Below are 14,729 nucleotides of genomic sequence, written 5' to 3' on the forward strand. Positions count from 1 at the left end.
TGCAGCTGGCGACGATTAAGGAGCCGACCAACCAGGAACCAGAATGAGCAACCAGGAAGCAAATTCACAGAATGCCACACTATATTTATATTTCTGTGACATTTTTCAAGCTCAAGGCAACTCAAAATAGTGTACATAGAGAAAATTTGAACAGTGCACACTCCACACACTTGTTTGTATTTCTATACCTATTTGGCCATTTAACTGAGTTCCATTCAGTGCTGCAGCTTGAACCTAAACCCCTAAATTTAACCATTATCAGTGCATCCCTAACCCTTAACACAACTTAACTTCAATCTGCACCTTAGCGCTAACCCTAAACCCTAACCTATTCATATTAGGGCGGGGCTTTGGTTCTTCTAAGAACTTCTACTGGTTTCGACAAATTACATGATTATATCAAAAAAGGTACTATAAAGGTAACAAAAACGGCTACACACATATTCACAGACACATAGAAAAAAAATAAAGCAAGAATAATCAAACAATCCAATAAAAACACAAAATAGAGTAACAAAAAAGGCAGGGTTTTTTTTGTTTGTCTTTTTTAAGAGGATTTATATGGACTGGAATTAAAGCAGCAGGCATTACTGGGATTTTTAGTGCTGATAATGTTTGTTTTTGTGAGCCAGAGAAATATTATTACAAAGATCTATCCACGCAGAGTGAAGGAAATTTCAAGTTTAAAATAAACATTTTGTTTTAATATTACCCTCTGCCAAAAGTGAATGTTTTTGCCTGTGCTATTTGATAGTAATAGCAAAAGAATTAATTGACCATTAAGATGGATTTTAATGAAACTCTCAGAAAGTAATCATTGGATGTACATCTACAACTCATTAACTTTTGAAATTAACTCAATTCACAATGGCTGCCACAGCCAATCCAGTTTAGCAAACACAAAAATGGCTATACTTCAAGCTCTTTAGCTTATACATACAGTCCCTCCAGGATTTCGTGGGCATTTTTTGTGATTGTTGCGGGCTAAAATGCCTGATTTCGCGGGGCATTTTCCTAAAAGTTGCGATGAAAAGTTGAGATTTTTTTTAAAAATAAAATCAATAAAAAAACATAACTTTTAATATATAAATTAAAAATACTTACTACTTTTGTAAGATAATTACCAACAAACATGGACATTCTCAAAAGGTGCTTTATTTGAGAACTTTGATAGCTTATAAACTGACATTCATGACCATTTCTGGATTGTCCCTTGTCTGCAGCTTTCCTCACGTGTTTTGCAGACACAAAGTGTTATCGATGCATTAATGTGCGATGATTACACTGCAGGACGTGCAACACAGCTTCCCCCCACTTTCGTGCAGCTGGGTAGGAAACTGGTTTGCGACCGCAGTGAAGTTAGTTTTAAGTTGGATACTGCCGGCCCCTTCTCTCACGCATGGTGGTTCACTTAGGGACGGCTGGCCGACATTAACGTTCCTGTTTCGGGTCAGCCGTGAGCTAGACGCCGCTAACTCCGTGGAGCGCGAATGTCCAATATCCAACTTAAAACTAACTTCACTGCGGTGTTTTGCGCGGTCCTTTGCTGAAATCTTTGTGGGTAAATGTGAAGCATTAGCGCACATTTTCGCTTCGGTCGCTGCTCCTGCAGGCTCCCGGCATTCTGATGTTAACAGGATGTGATGTCACATTTCTTCTTCGTGAGTTATTTGGGGTTAAAGTTGCGGGAAAGTTGCAGTGTTTTGCACAAAGTTGCAAAATGTTGCAATTTCGCAGGGTTTGCTTGATTTTGCGTTAATAGTTGCGATCACAACATTGCGAAATCCTGGAGGGTCTGTACATAACACAAGAGCTCACAATATCTTATGAGATGCTTGAAAGAATGCATTTCACCCACCTTTCATGTCACAGTTTTAAACTAAGATCATCTTATCATGGGAGTCACAGCTATTTTGGTCAAACCTTATAAATAACATTTTGCACAAACTCAAGAGATACTGTGAGAACTTGTGAGATGTGTAGAGCTCAAAATATATGTTGAGGATGACTTTCGGCTACTACCACAATCAAAACCAGCTCAATTTCTGAGAAATTGGATAATTTATAACTATCTTTATGTTTCCAAAGGTCTGTGGCAGCCATCTTAAATTGGGGTAATTCCAAATGTTAATTACCCCAATTAGACATTCAATAAATTATTACTTTCCGAGAGTTTTATTGAAACCTGTATTGTAGATCCTAAGATATTTTGCAACAGACAAACAAATGAACACACACTTTACTTTCGGCAGCGGGTGATAATAAAAAAGATCTACATTTAATGTAATATATATTTCAACATGGAGAGAGTCACACAGAGAAAAGCTGCAATTATATAGTTTTATTACACATGAAAGAAATGTTTTTTGCTTGGACCCTGGCAGAAAACAAGGGTGCTGTGAATAGCAATAAGCTTGGATGTGAAGCTTAAGATGAGGATTAGAGGTGTCTTCCCCCTGCCGGACACTGGTGGTGGAGGTCGAAGAGAGAAAGGAAGCTTGAAGGAGCTGGGAAAATAAGGGTGGAAAAGAGACAGAGGTGGGTTGAAGTTCGGCTGGTGAACGGATGAAGCTATGGATGGAGGTCCTTTTAAATGAAGGCTTACTCAATGATTGGTTGGGACAAGGCACGGTCTGATGCTGATAGGCTGCGGTAGAAGCACATGACACAGTAATTGGATGATGCAGGTGAGGCTGAAACAGGTCTTCCAGTTTCCAGGCTTCATAACACAATGCCTCATTGTCTTTTATCAATTAAAAATGAAAAATAACTTTTTAATAGATTAAGTTAGCTTTTTTTAATGACATAATGAACATTCAGTTAAATAAAATTTTTTAAAGGAGATCAATGAAATTTTAGTTCATATGTTTAATGTGTTTATTAATTTCATGTTCAGTTTAGTGTTTTGGTTGAGCATTCAATAGATTTTTTTTATTTTTATTTAATGAGTTGCTGTTCATATTATTTTTCTGTTATTTAATGAGTTTATTTAGTGTCATGATTCTACTAGATTTTTTTTTGAATTTCCATCTAGGATCAATAAAAGCAAATGTCTATCCATATCTGTCAATTCTTTATGTGTTTACTACAAAAAAAACCTCCTGAAAATTCATCCACCCATCCATTTTCTTTACCTGCTTCTCCATTCCAGGCCATGGGGAGCTGGTGCCTATCTCCAGCAGTCACTGTGTGAGGGGGAGCACCCTGGACAGGTCGCAAGTCTATCACAGGGACACATTGAGACAAGCAACCATTCACACTCTCACTCACACCTAGAGACAATTTAAGAGTGCATGTTTTGGTCATTCATGTTTTTGGTCAAGCATGCATGTTTTTGGTCTGTGGGAGGAAACCGGAGTACCCGGAGTAAACCCAAGTGAGCACAGGGAGAACAAACTCCACCCATTAAGGCCCCACGATGGGATGTGATACTGCAACGTTCTTGCTGGTAGGCAACAGCTCTAACCACTATACCAATGTGCATTGAAAATTCTTGAAAATTAATTCAAAGTTCAGCATGTGTATTCATATTTTTTGGTTATGTATATTAACTATTTTATTTCTTTTGTATATGAATTACTTTAATTATATGAAAGATGATAAAAGCAGCACTTTTACATTGTTAAAAATTGGTTAACAACTTGTCAAAAAATAAATTAAAAAAATTACCAATAATTCAGATTCCTCCTGAATTCTTTCATCTGCAGACAGCAGTAGTAGTACTAAAAACCACAGTGTCTGCGAAGAACAACAGGACAAAAGCACCAAAAAGAAAAATATGTCATGAAGATGAGTCCCCCAGGAAAAAGACCAGAGTCTCTGAAGAGCCTGAACTCTCTCCAAATTTCCAGAACCAGGTCAATAGATCCAGAAGAGCAAAAAGGAAAGTTACTGAAGATGGAGAGGGACAAACTGGACCAGCTAAGAAGAAAAGAGGACAACTGGACTTTGTGCTAAATGAACAGATTGCTTTCTCCTCTGCAGACTCTGGTACACATCTACTTCTTTTGTAAATTAGTTAGTTGCGCTTAATTAACATATAGCTAATGCCTAATAATGCTGGCATGCAATCTAAAGATAATAATTTCCCGAAATTTCAAGAATAAATACAACAAAGTCTCATTGTTATGACTTTTGCCTCATTTACTGGCTGTGAATGTCAATATGTTTATGTTATGACTGCCTTTTTCTATCTTAGAACCCACAAGCAGCAATGCTGAAGACCTCTGTCCATCAAAGAGACAAGAGGAGGAGATACCAGAAGAGGAAGGCCAATGATGAAGAACCACCTAACAGGAAGAAACCAAAGAAAGCAAAAACTAAAGAGAACACAGGAGAAGCCCAAAGAGGTGAGTGATCACTTATCACTGTAGCATTTGGTTTTCTTTTCTGTTATTTGCAATTAAAAGACCTATAATTAGGATGGGATATTTATTAGAGTTTGTCTGACATGAGTAAATGATCACTAATCTTCTCCCGATGTTTTGTAAAGGTAAAATTTGTGTTATTGTGTCTGTTTAGTTGACTTTAAGGGTAAATGCATGGATCAGGAGCCACTATGGGAAGGAGGCTGTGGATCTGTGTTTGCTGGTTATCGGAAGGCCAATAGCATACCTGTAAATGTTACAAATACACACTGTTATATTTGAGACATTCACACACACAATATGATCGGAGTGCTAAGCAAAATCTTGTTTGCATCTTGTAGGTGGTGATCAAACACATACTGAAGAGCAACGTTTACTGCAAACATATCATAAGTGAGCAACATCTGTTTATGATGATTTATTGTTTTATTCTCCCTCATGCTCCTCTTTGTTGTGATGTTTCAGGATGAGAATGGGATATCTGTGGATGTGGCTGTCAAACTAGAGACAGAAACAATCAGTTCAGTTGGACTGTCAGCCCCGATTTCCCTGCTGGATTGGTACGATTTCAGACAGGAACTCGTCATAGTGATGGTAGACCAGTTCCTGTTGAAGACCTCCTTAACTACACAGATAAGTATGGAGGTACCCTAAAGGAGGACAAGGCCAAGGTAAGCAGATGGACAGTATTTGGGAGTTTGTGTGTGTTTCATATTGATCATGATTAAACTGAGTCAGAACTATAAACCATGTAACACCACCGCCCTGGCCTCTTCAGTTGCTGACACTTAGACTTTTTCTCTTTTAGATTATACTAAAACAGCTGGTTTATGCTGTCATACACCTTCAACATAACAGCATCTTCCATCGAGACATCAAGGTGGAAAATATTTTGATTGAGACGGACCAGTCCTGAGTCTATGCCTCATAGACTTTGGAGTGAGCTGCATTGACAGTTACAGAACCAGTTATGACTACCTCTATGGTGAGATTCAGGTTCAGAATACACTCACACTAACATACAAGTGTCTTCTAAAACAAAGCCACTCTATCTCGTCATCATCTTTCTAAATGCTTTATTTTAATATATGTTCTAGGTACCCTATCTCATGTCCCTCCTGAATGATTGTTTCAGTGGAGCTACAGCACTGAAGCAACAACAGTCTGGCAGCTAGGATTTGTGCTGTCTGAAGAACTTCACAAAAATCATTTAGCTCCACCAGTTTTCTCAGAAAAAGGCTAAAAATTAGTAACTTCCTTTCTAAAAGTAAATACACACACACACACACAGCACATACGCTCACTGACAGAACAGTTCAACACCCAGACAGAACGGTAGAAATGACTATCTGGGTGGTACATGTTGAAAGGTCATGTGACACTACTGCAATGATTACAATATTAGATCAAATAGCATATTGAACTAGCAGTACAGGAACACTGTTGGTTCCATGTTAGTAGGGTGAGGCACTCCCTTGATCTCAGGTACTTGTAATAAATTGGTGCAGAATAGCAGTATATTCTTTCATGTGTGTGTGTCCTCATGTACCCATTGGTTTTAATAATAGGCCAGTGTGACATATGTACACCCCACATGTTGGGTAACTGCACAATACATTTACCAAACCTCAAGAAAAATCACAATGCCACCTCTGACAAAGTTCATCAAGTGATGTTAATGCTATCTAATGTGTCTACAAGGCATCCTGTGTCTGCTGACCTTCACACACTTTTTTGACTGACTGTCAGACAATCTGGCAACTGCCTGATAACACCTTTGTTCCACTTGTTATGCCCATATTTACACATTTTGTGGCCCATTCTGAATGTGGCAAATCAAATTACTTGTTTCCATGTGCTCAAAATTACATTCTAATGACAGAAAGTGATTTTTTTTGTTGCAAAAATGCAGTGTGAATGCTTAGTGCTGAATGACTTCACTAAAATCTTTCAAATAATGAAATGTTAACTGAATTATTAAAGTTAAAACAAGCAAAACAGAAGTTAAAATCAGGAAAACTGTAGATAAAACTTAAAACCAGCAAACAAGAACAGAGCTAGTATATTGAAGTAGATTACAAAGAAAGCAGTGTTTTTGAAGAAATTGAAGAGATCTAAATATATTTCTATGGGGATTTTTTTGGGAAATAAAGTGGAATATAAAAATAAATAAATAAATGAAAGTTGCAACATACTAAAAACCCATAGGACAATATTCCTGACTGAACCTGTTATATAACTGGTTTAAACAGCACAAAGTATGCAGTATTTTAATTCAGTAAACATACCAGAAGAGAACAGAAACAGGAAAACAATACTGTTGTATTGTTGTATGCCGAGTCAACTAATGTTGAGTCAGCATGCACACAGGCCAGCCCATATGAGTTTTTATCTTTTGGTTAGTTGGTCAGTGTGTGTATAAAGTTGTTCTTTGTCTTGGATGTTTCATTGAACTAACCACTGACACTCTTTTTCCTCAACCCCTCCAGATTGCTGGGATTTTATGAAAAAAATGCTTGACTGTATCTCCAAAAGAGCGTCCCAACCTGGAGCAGCTTTAAAGTCATCCATGGTTTCATGTAAAGCACACATACAGACACACACGCACACAACACTCACATGCTTTAATTTTCTTTCCAAATATTAGTTCACTCAATCCAGATAAAGAGCTTTGTTATAAAGAATAAACACAGGGCAAATTTTAAGGGGAAAAATACTTTTGATACATTGTCAAGTTCCACGGGCTGCATGGGGGTGTGGTGGTTAGCACTGTCTCCTCACAGAAAGACGGTGTGGAGTTTATATGTTCTCCCTGTGCATAAGTATGTTTTCTCCAGGTACTCTGGTTTCGTCCCACAGACCAGAAACATGCATGTTAGGTTCATTAGCAACTCTAAATTGTCCCTAGGTGTCCCTGTATGAATGTTTGTCTGTCTTTATGTGGGCCCTGTGATAGACTGATTGCCCATCCCAGGTGTAAACCACCCCTTGTCTGATGTCTGCTGCAATAGGCTCCAGCATCCCCAACACCCCACACTCACCCCCATTTAAAGTTAGTGTGACTTAAGAATCTCCAAGTAACTTCAGCATTTTCACTGAATCCCAACTGAATAAACAATAATCAGACATTTTGATTAGCATCCACATAAACCAAAAAAACATGAAAGTAATTTTTAAATAATAATATTTATCTGGATTTTTGTCATATTGAGGTCTAGACAAGCCTAAATTAACAGGCCCAGAGCAGCATCCTACCTTGAATCAACTTTAACGTAAAACACAAAACACCACTTACACAGTAAAATGTCACCTGGACAGTTAATTTCAGTTTTAAATCATAAGTTTAAATGAGATGACACGAAAAAAAGTTTCAAACAATTACTCTTTTTTTCTGTTTGTCTCTTTTTATGTAATTTTGAGTTTTAGGTGAGTGTGAAAAAACAGCTAAATCTCAGAAAAGTCTTCCATTTAACATACCTTATATCTGCTACACTTAGACTAACTCGTAAGCTTGTAAATTTTACTGTTAATTTCAGATTTTTCTTTGCTGTGTTTCCAGAGTCTCCAACCATCTACCAGCCTAGTACAACTTCTTCATGTTGCTTAGGTAAACCCAAGCACCTGTCAAGTATTTAAATGAGGATTTTGATGTTTTCTTTGAAACCTAGAATCATTCTTTCTGAAATTCAAGACTAATATATCTAGATACATGCTAATATATCTGTTATAGGAGAGGTGGCTGGTAATGCAAAAATATCATTTCATAATTGTTGTTTTTTTTTACATAAAATCACAATCATGATTTTGTCATGATTTTTTTATTTTTATACAAATTTTTACCGATTGATCCTTTTTTTCTTTTTTTTTTTACTATTTTGCAAGTTACTGAACAGCTGAACCAAACTATTTCTTTGATTGGACTGCCAGTAATAAAGCCTTATGTATATATAGTAAATATATATAGTAAATCTGTGTTAGTGAGCACTTCTCCTTTGCCTAGATAATCTATCCACCTCACAGGTGTGGCAAATCAAAATGCTGATTAGACAGCATGATTATTGCATAGGTGTACCTTAGGCTGGACACAATAAAAGGCCACTCTAAAATGTGAATTTACTTTTACTATATTGGCGGTGGGGGGGTTAGAAAACCAGTCAGTGTTTGCTGTAACCACCATTTTTTTTTCAAATCCTCTGAAATGCTTGTGGAGACCATTTATGATAGAGAAATGAACTTTCAGCTCACTGGGAACAGCTCTCCTGATCACACGCTCCCTCAAAACTTGCAACATCTGTTACATTGTGCCTTGACAACACTGCTCATTGCCCTGTCATGCCTGAAATGCCATGACAGGACAAAAAAATAAAAAAAAAAGATTTACAAAAATTTGTGAACAATATTTTAGAAAAAAAGGCCTATTGTGTACTTAGAGAAAGTCGTAGATGTTTGAGGTCAGCTCATGTAAAATGGGAGCAAAAACAAAACTGCTATGTCCAAAGATGTTTTTTAAATTTTCATATTTAAAAAAAAATATGTATTTAAATGATCCACAACAGCATCTCACCCTGAAGAACACTTAATTTGAATTACTCCAGCCCTTCCTAACGTTTGTCTTTGTAGTAGTGCTTTTCAGATTGTTTGACAAAGGTCCCTGAGCGTCGTTTCACCCTGAACAACTTCAGTTATCAGTTTCTCGGGTTAGACAGAGCAACTTCAAGGATGTTCTGACTACTTTTCTTTATACTGCTTTTACTTTAAAAAAAAAAAAAAAAACTCTCCATGTATGTATTTACTATTTTCTGTTTGTTTGGGGTTTTTTTCCATAGAAATGTCTCCTGGGCCTGGGTCATTTGTGTTTCTTTCCTGTCCTCTCCAACCCCAGCCAGTCAAGGCAGATGGTCGCCCATCCTGAGTCTTGTTCTGCTGGAGGTTTCTTCCTGCTAAAAAGGGAGTTTTTCCTTTCCACTGTTCCCTTCTGTTTGTTCAGGATGGGGACTGAGTCAATTTTAAAATGCAAGTAGTTGCAAATTGAGAAGTCGATTCCATCTGCTGGTTTCCCTAAATATAAAACCAGAAAATTTGAATAAATTGGATTTGAAATGATAGTTTTATTTGTATAGAATTCTAAGATGTCTTTTGAAGGCAACTAGCAAAATATAAATAAACCTAAAACAAAAAACTTGAGTCGCAGCATCAGACAGAAATAACCACTTTACTTCAGTTATTCTCTTTTTCCCACTCTCTCCTTCTGATTAAAATGAACTAGCCAACCAACGCAGCAATACTTATGATTAATGTCAGTTTTATTATACAACACATAATGAAGTAACAACAAACTATTTTGCATTAAAAATTAAACGCCTAGCATTCACTCAAGTAATGCACATCACCAACTGCCTTTAATGTCAGAGTTTTAAACTGAAATCATTTAACATTGATAAATGACAGAGTTTTATCCATTTTGGTCAAACCTCAAAAATAACAACGTGCACAATCTCATACAAGATGTCAGGTTCTGAGTAAGCATTTTGAAAGTTCTCAAGTATAGCCACATCAAATTTGAATTAAATCTCTATAGAACTGATTGTTATTGTGTAAAAGTAATGTTATTTAAAAAAAAATTGCCACACAGAGTATGGGAAATTTCAAGTTTAAAAAAATGTATATATCATGTATATAATATAATATATACACAGAAAGTCACAGTGCATGGAACTTTTACATTGTGAAAGTGCATTTTCTCTGCAAAGTTCTGTCTGTAGAGCTGAAGGTGTGCACTTGTTGAAGTGCTCGTTTTTCTTCAGTACCTTTCCTACACCCTATCTATCAAGATTGAATGAAGCTAACTATTCCGTACTGAAACAAACAAGATCTGATTAAAAAGTTCCAGTTGAGTTGAAGGCTTCTGACAAAATAAAATTCTTTATATAGTGGTCCCATGAGGTAATGTGCAGGTATTATTAACCCAAACTTGTTTCTTGGGTCATGGTAATATTATTATTATGCATTTTCTTTTGTCAAAATGTTTGCCTTTTGGGAGGCCTAAGGAGTGTATTTACTTAAAAATACATAAAATATGGCATTCACATCATGACATATGAAAGCATTTGAATTAAAATAACAAAACAGTGGGCATTGAACGATGAATGGTTTCATGTACAGCTATTAAACTGAGTCTGCAGCCCTGGAGGGTCCGGGTCCCCCCTTTCCCAGGCAGGAGTGAGAGATCTAGTGCAGAGCTCGGGGCCCAGGAACCAGCTAGGAGGTTGAGGAGAGGGCTAACTAGCTAGGACCCCCTTGGACCTGGGAACCACCACTGGTGGAATGAAAACCTGGAGCCCCTCAGACGTGTGAACTGATGGTGGAGGAGTGACAATCTAGACCCCCTTGGACTTGGGAACTGGCATTGAAGGAGCAAACATCCTGATCTACCCGGACACAGGATCAGGCAGGTCCTCAGAGACGCCCTTGGATTCATGAACAGGAACTGGTGCAGCATTGGCAGACATAGAGAGATTCCATCAAGCTCAGGAGAGGTGCTCAGTGGAGGCTGAGGCAAGAGCTTTGACTCCTTGTGAATAATGTCTTGGATGAAGACCAGGGTGTTTCACATGCAGGGTGAAGTTAGCCCTCTCCTCAACCTCCCCAATGAGGGCAATCAAATAAATTCTAAAAAAATGTTCTTTGATAAACTATAAAAACCAAAAGAAGTAAATGCACCAAAAGAACAAACAAACAAAAAACAAGGCTGAACAGACTTACATTTGTTTGAGGATCTAACTTCTGTCATCAAATGGCAGCTTGTAGACCAGCTTATAGGTGCATTTACTGCCACCTATTAGACTGGAGAATGAAGTGAGGACTGGTGAGAAACTACTGATGAAGAGGTGAACTGAGGTAAGTAATCAGGAAAACTGAAAAAAAAAAAAAACACTGGCTGAGAAACTAGACAGAACTAAACAGAAATAATCTACAAACTTAACAGAACACTTACAGTATATACAAAAAGAAACCATAAAAGAAGACGAATTCAAGACATCACCAAACACTAAAACCATTACAAAAACTTAGAGCAATAGTTTGGTTTGAGCTGGGCTCAAAGTTGCATTTTCAGCCTTATTAGGACTCTTCAAAATAATAAAATTTATACAGTTTTAATCAGCTAAAGAAAAATTTGCACTTGTAATTATACTTGTTTTTTATGTGGCAAATCTTGAAAATTGTGTTATTTTACTTTCCAGAAGCAGCTTGACAGTGTTTATTTTCCACCACCTGGGATAATATATTGTTTTTGTATCAGTTAAACAGCAGAGGAGAGAGAGAGTTTATACATTTGATTGAGCTAAATTTGGTTTTCATGAAGCTGTCACTCAGTCTCAGACAATGTAGAGTAGTGGTTCCCAATCCTGGTCCTTGAGGGCCACTATTCTGCATGTGTTACTTGTTTCTCTGCTCCAACACACCTGATTCAGTGGTTAAATTACCTCTTCATGTTCTGCAGAAGCCTGTTAACACAACAACAAAAAGCATATGCAGTATATCATGATAATTATAACTTCAATGGAAGGTACACAGAGTCAGGTAATACAAGAGGGTATTTAGTGACAACCGCAGCCCAACTAAAGGTGTATCTGACAGACACCTGAATCTAGATATGTATGTAAGTGTATCTATATGTATCTATAAGGTTTCTCCTTAGAAATATTTGGTAGTGAGTGTGGGGACCCAGATCCATCCCCCAGGACATGAGGACGGTACATTTGTGTTTGCATTAAAACTACAAGTGTGACTCTTGTTCTGTGCATTTGTGAATTATGAGACTGTTTTAGCACCATAGTTTAAGGCCTTGGAAATCCTTTAGTATCTATCCTCTGACTTATATTTTTAAATATCTTTGAGGTAAATTACCACATTCACTTTAATGGTGCTGAATATTTATATAACCACTTATTTTACAGTAATTTTTTTATTGTTATTACGCTGTAGAAATTTGTTTTTAGCTTGACACTTTTTTGTAAAGAAGGCCAATTTCTATTGACCATGATTGATTTATGACAGCAATAAAAGCATAAAACATCCAATCGGGTAAATACTTTTTGTAGGGATTGTACCACTACAGTTTATTTTCGAAGAAAAAAATACCAGAAAATCTGAATTTATTCCATAATGAATTCTCCTCTAAACTCAATATTCATGCCAGTAAATGTGTTCAGTAATTTCACCCCCAGCTGAACTGAGTGCAAAGCTTCTCATTCAACGTAGCTGTTAGGTTTTTATTACATGTGGCTTCCTGCAGGGCTGCTGAATATTTGACCAAATGCACCAGAGCCAAAGAGTCAGATGGACATTGCTCATCCCCTCAGCTTCTCTACACAGGAAGATACAGAACCATGGTTCAAATTGTGGAAGGGAAAGGGAAAAATTAGGCCTTGGATCCTTCCTAGAGAGGTAAAAAGTTGAGGGCTATAAAATTTTTATATTCCACATTACTTGCAATCATATATTTTAAACTTTTTTTCTCATATTTAAACAAGGAAGAATCTGATTGTTTGAGTTCAGACCAACTCGTTACAATTCTGCAACCATCAATATGAAAGGACATATAGTATTATACAACTTTGTCATGTGGAGAAAAATTAACCGTCCACATCTCAACGTGATGAAGGCACATGAACTGGGAGTGGATCTGAGGAGGACCAGCGCTCTAGAGAGCCCCATTAGCATTCAAGGTGGAGGAATGCAAGTACTGTATCTAGACCTGTACTTGGACAATAAACTGGATTGGTCCAAGAATGTGGAAATGACCCACAAGAAGGGCGAGAGCTCCATTTTCTGAGCCGTCTAAGGACCTTTAGTATCTGCCAAACCATGCTGAGGATGTTTTCTGAGTCTTTGGTGGCTAGCACCATCCTGTACGCTGCTGTCTGCTGGAGCAGCGGCTTGAGGGCAAGGGACACTAAAATACTCAAAAAGAGAAAGGCAGTCATGTTGTGGGCGAGGAACTGGACTCTTTGACAGTGGTGCTGGAGAGGAGGACACTTTAAAAAATAAAGATATAATTGAACTGTCCTTCTCACCCTCTACAAGAGGAACTGATCAGAAGAAGGAGCTCCTTCAGCAACAGGCTGATCCAGCCACGCTGCCAAACTGAGAGACAGAGACACAGAACTAAAAATGAGTAAATGATTAATTGTGTAACTAAATTTACCAAGTGTACTGTGTACACTTCACTCTATTGTATCGAGATGTATAGAACGCTATTATCTATATTACAAAAATTACTGTATCTGATACTTATTTTCCTCACTTTTATTTTATTTTATCCTATGTTTAATCTTTTTTAAATACCTGACTTGGCTGTTCTTCTATCAGTCATCTTTTAAAACTTGGATTTCCTTCCAGTAAATAATTAAGTATTTCTGATTCTGATAATAATAATGTCAAAGTTCTTCAATGACCTTCCTCTGCTGTCAGCTATACTGGTATAGCTGAACATTGCCTCCTGAGTTCTCATTTAATCATTAATATATAAATAGAGACAGGATCCAAAGCCGGATGTTGAAGCGACAAAGGATGAGTGCCCCCTAGTAGCTGGCTGCAGTACATTTTTAAGGCCTGCCTGTAAATGAATGGAACATTTTATGACTAAAAGGTTCACTTCAGATAAAACTTTTTGAAGGTGTTGAATTTTATTGATTTCCGTAGCTCTTACCTTGCTGCTGGATGTTCAAATCCCCCCTTTTTTTTTAAACTTTAGTATTAATTAGTTATTTAAGACTTAAACAGAAGTGACATGTTACACTGTGACTGAGTTGGGGGTGGGTGTAAGAACGACTTTTGTATCGAGGGTACAGCTCCACGTTCTGAGTGCACAACATGGCAGCACCCAAAAAACTGACAATTTCTGAACAAGAGAAGGTGGAGATGCTTTGTCCATTTTTATTAATTTTGATGTTCTAAAGAAGTTATATATTTACCAAGTCAAACAGACAGCAGGGAGTAAATATTCCAGTTTGTGAATTTTTCACTTTTTCTTTTGGAGTTTTAGAATTAAACTCTGTGACGTGTCTAACAGCGAATAATAACTCTTCTACCTTAAATTACAATTTAGCAAACTAACTAAAATGTTAGGAAGACCAAGCTGCTGATTTCCTCCAGGGTTGTACGTCTCACCCATCACAGAAAAAATGCACAAAAAATGTAAACAAGTTCCATTAAATAAATAGCTTTTGATTCGTCTTTAACCCTAAAACAATTAAGTGATATATGTTGGCTATTATCCAGAGGTGCCCTGATGGATGATATGATGGGTTTTGGTGGTAACACCAAAACATTAGAAGGGGGTTTAAACTAATCCTGTTT

At 37.2% G+C, this 14,729-nt stretch overlaps 1 pseudogene; it reads left to right on the forward strand.

The window, feature by feature from the left end:
- The first annotated feature begins 4,213 nt into the window (after positions 1-4,213).
- On the forward strand, positions 4,214-13,203 carry LOC108244731 (annotated as a pseudogene).
- The last annotated feature ends 1,526 nt before the right edge of the window (positions 13,204-14,729 follow it).

This window comes from Kryptolebias marmoratus, linkage group LG5, assembly GCF_001649575.2.
Source record: "Kryptolebias marmoratus isolate JLee-2015 linkage group LG5, ASM164957v2, whole genome shotgun sequence".
Taxonomy (NCBI): domain Eukaryota; kingdom Metazoa; phylum Chordata; class Actinopteri; order Cyprinodontiformes; family Rivulidae; genus Kryptolebias; species Kryptolebias marmoratus.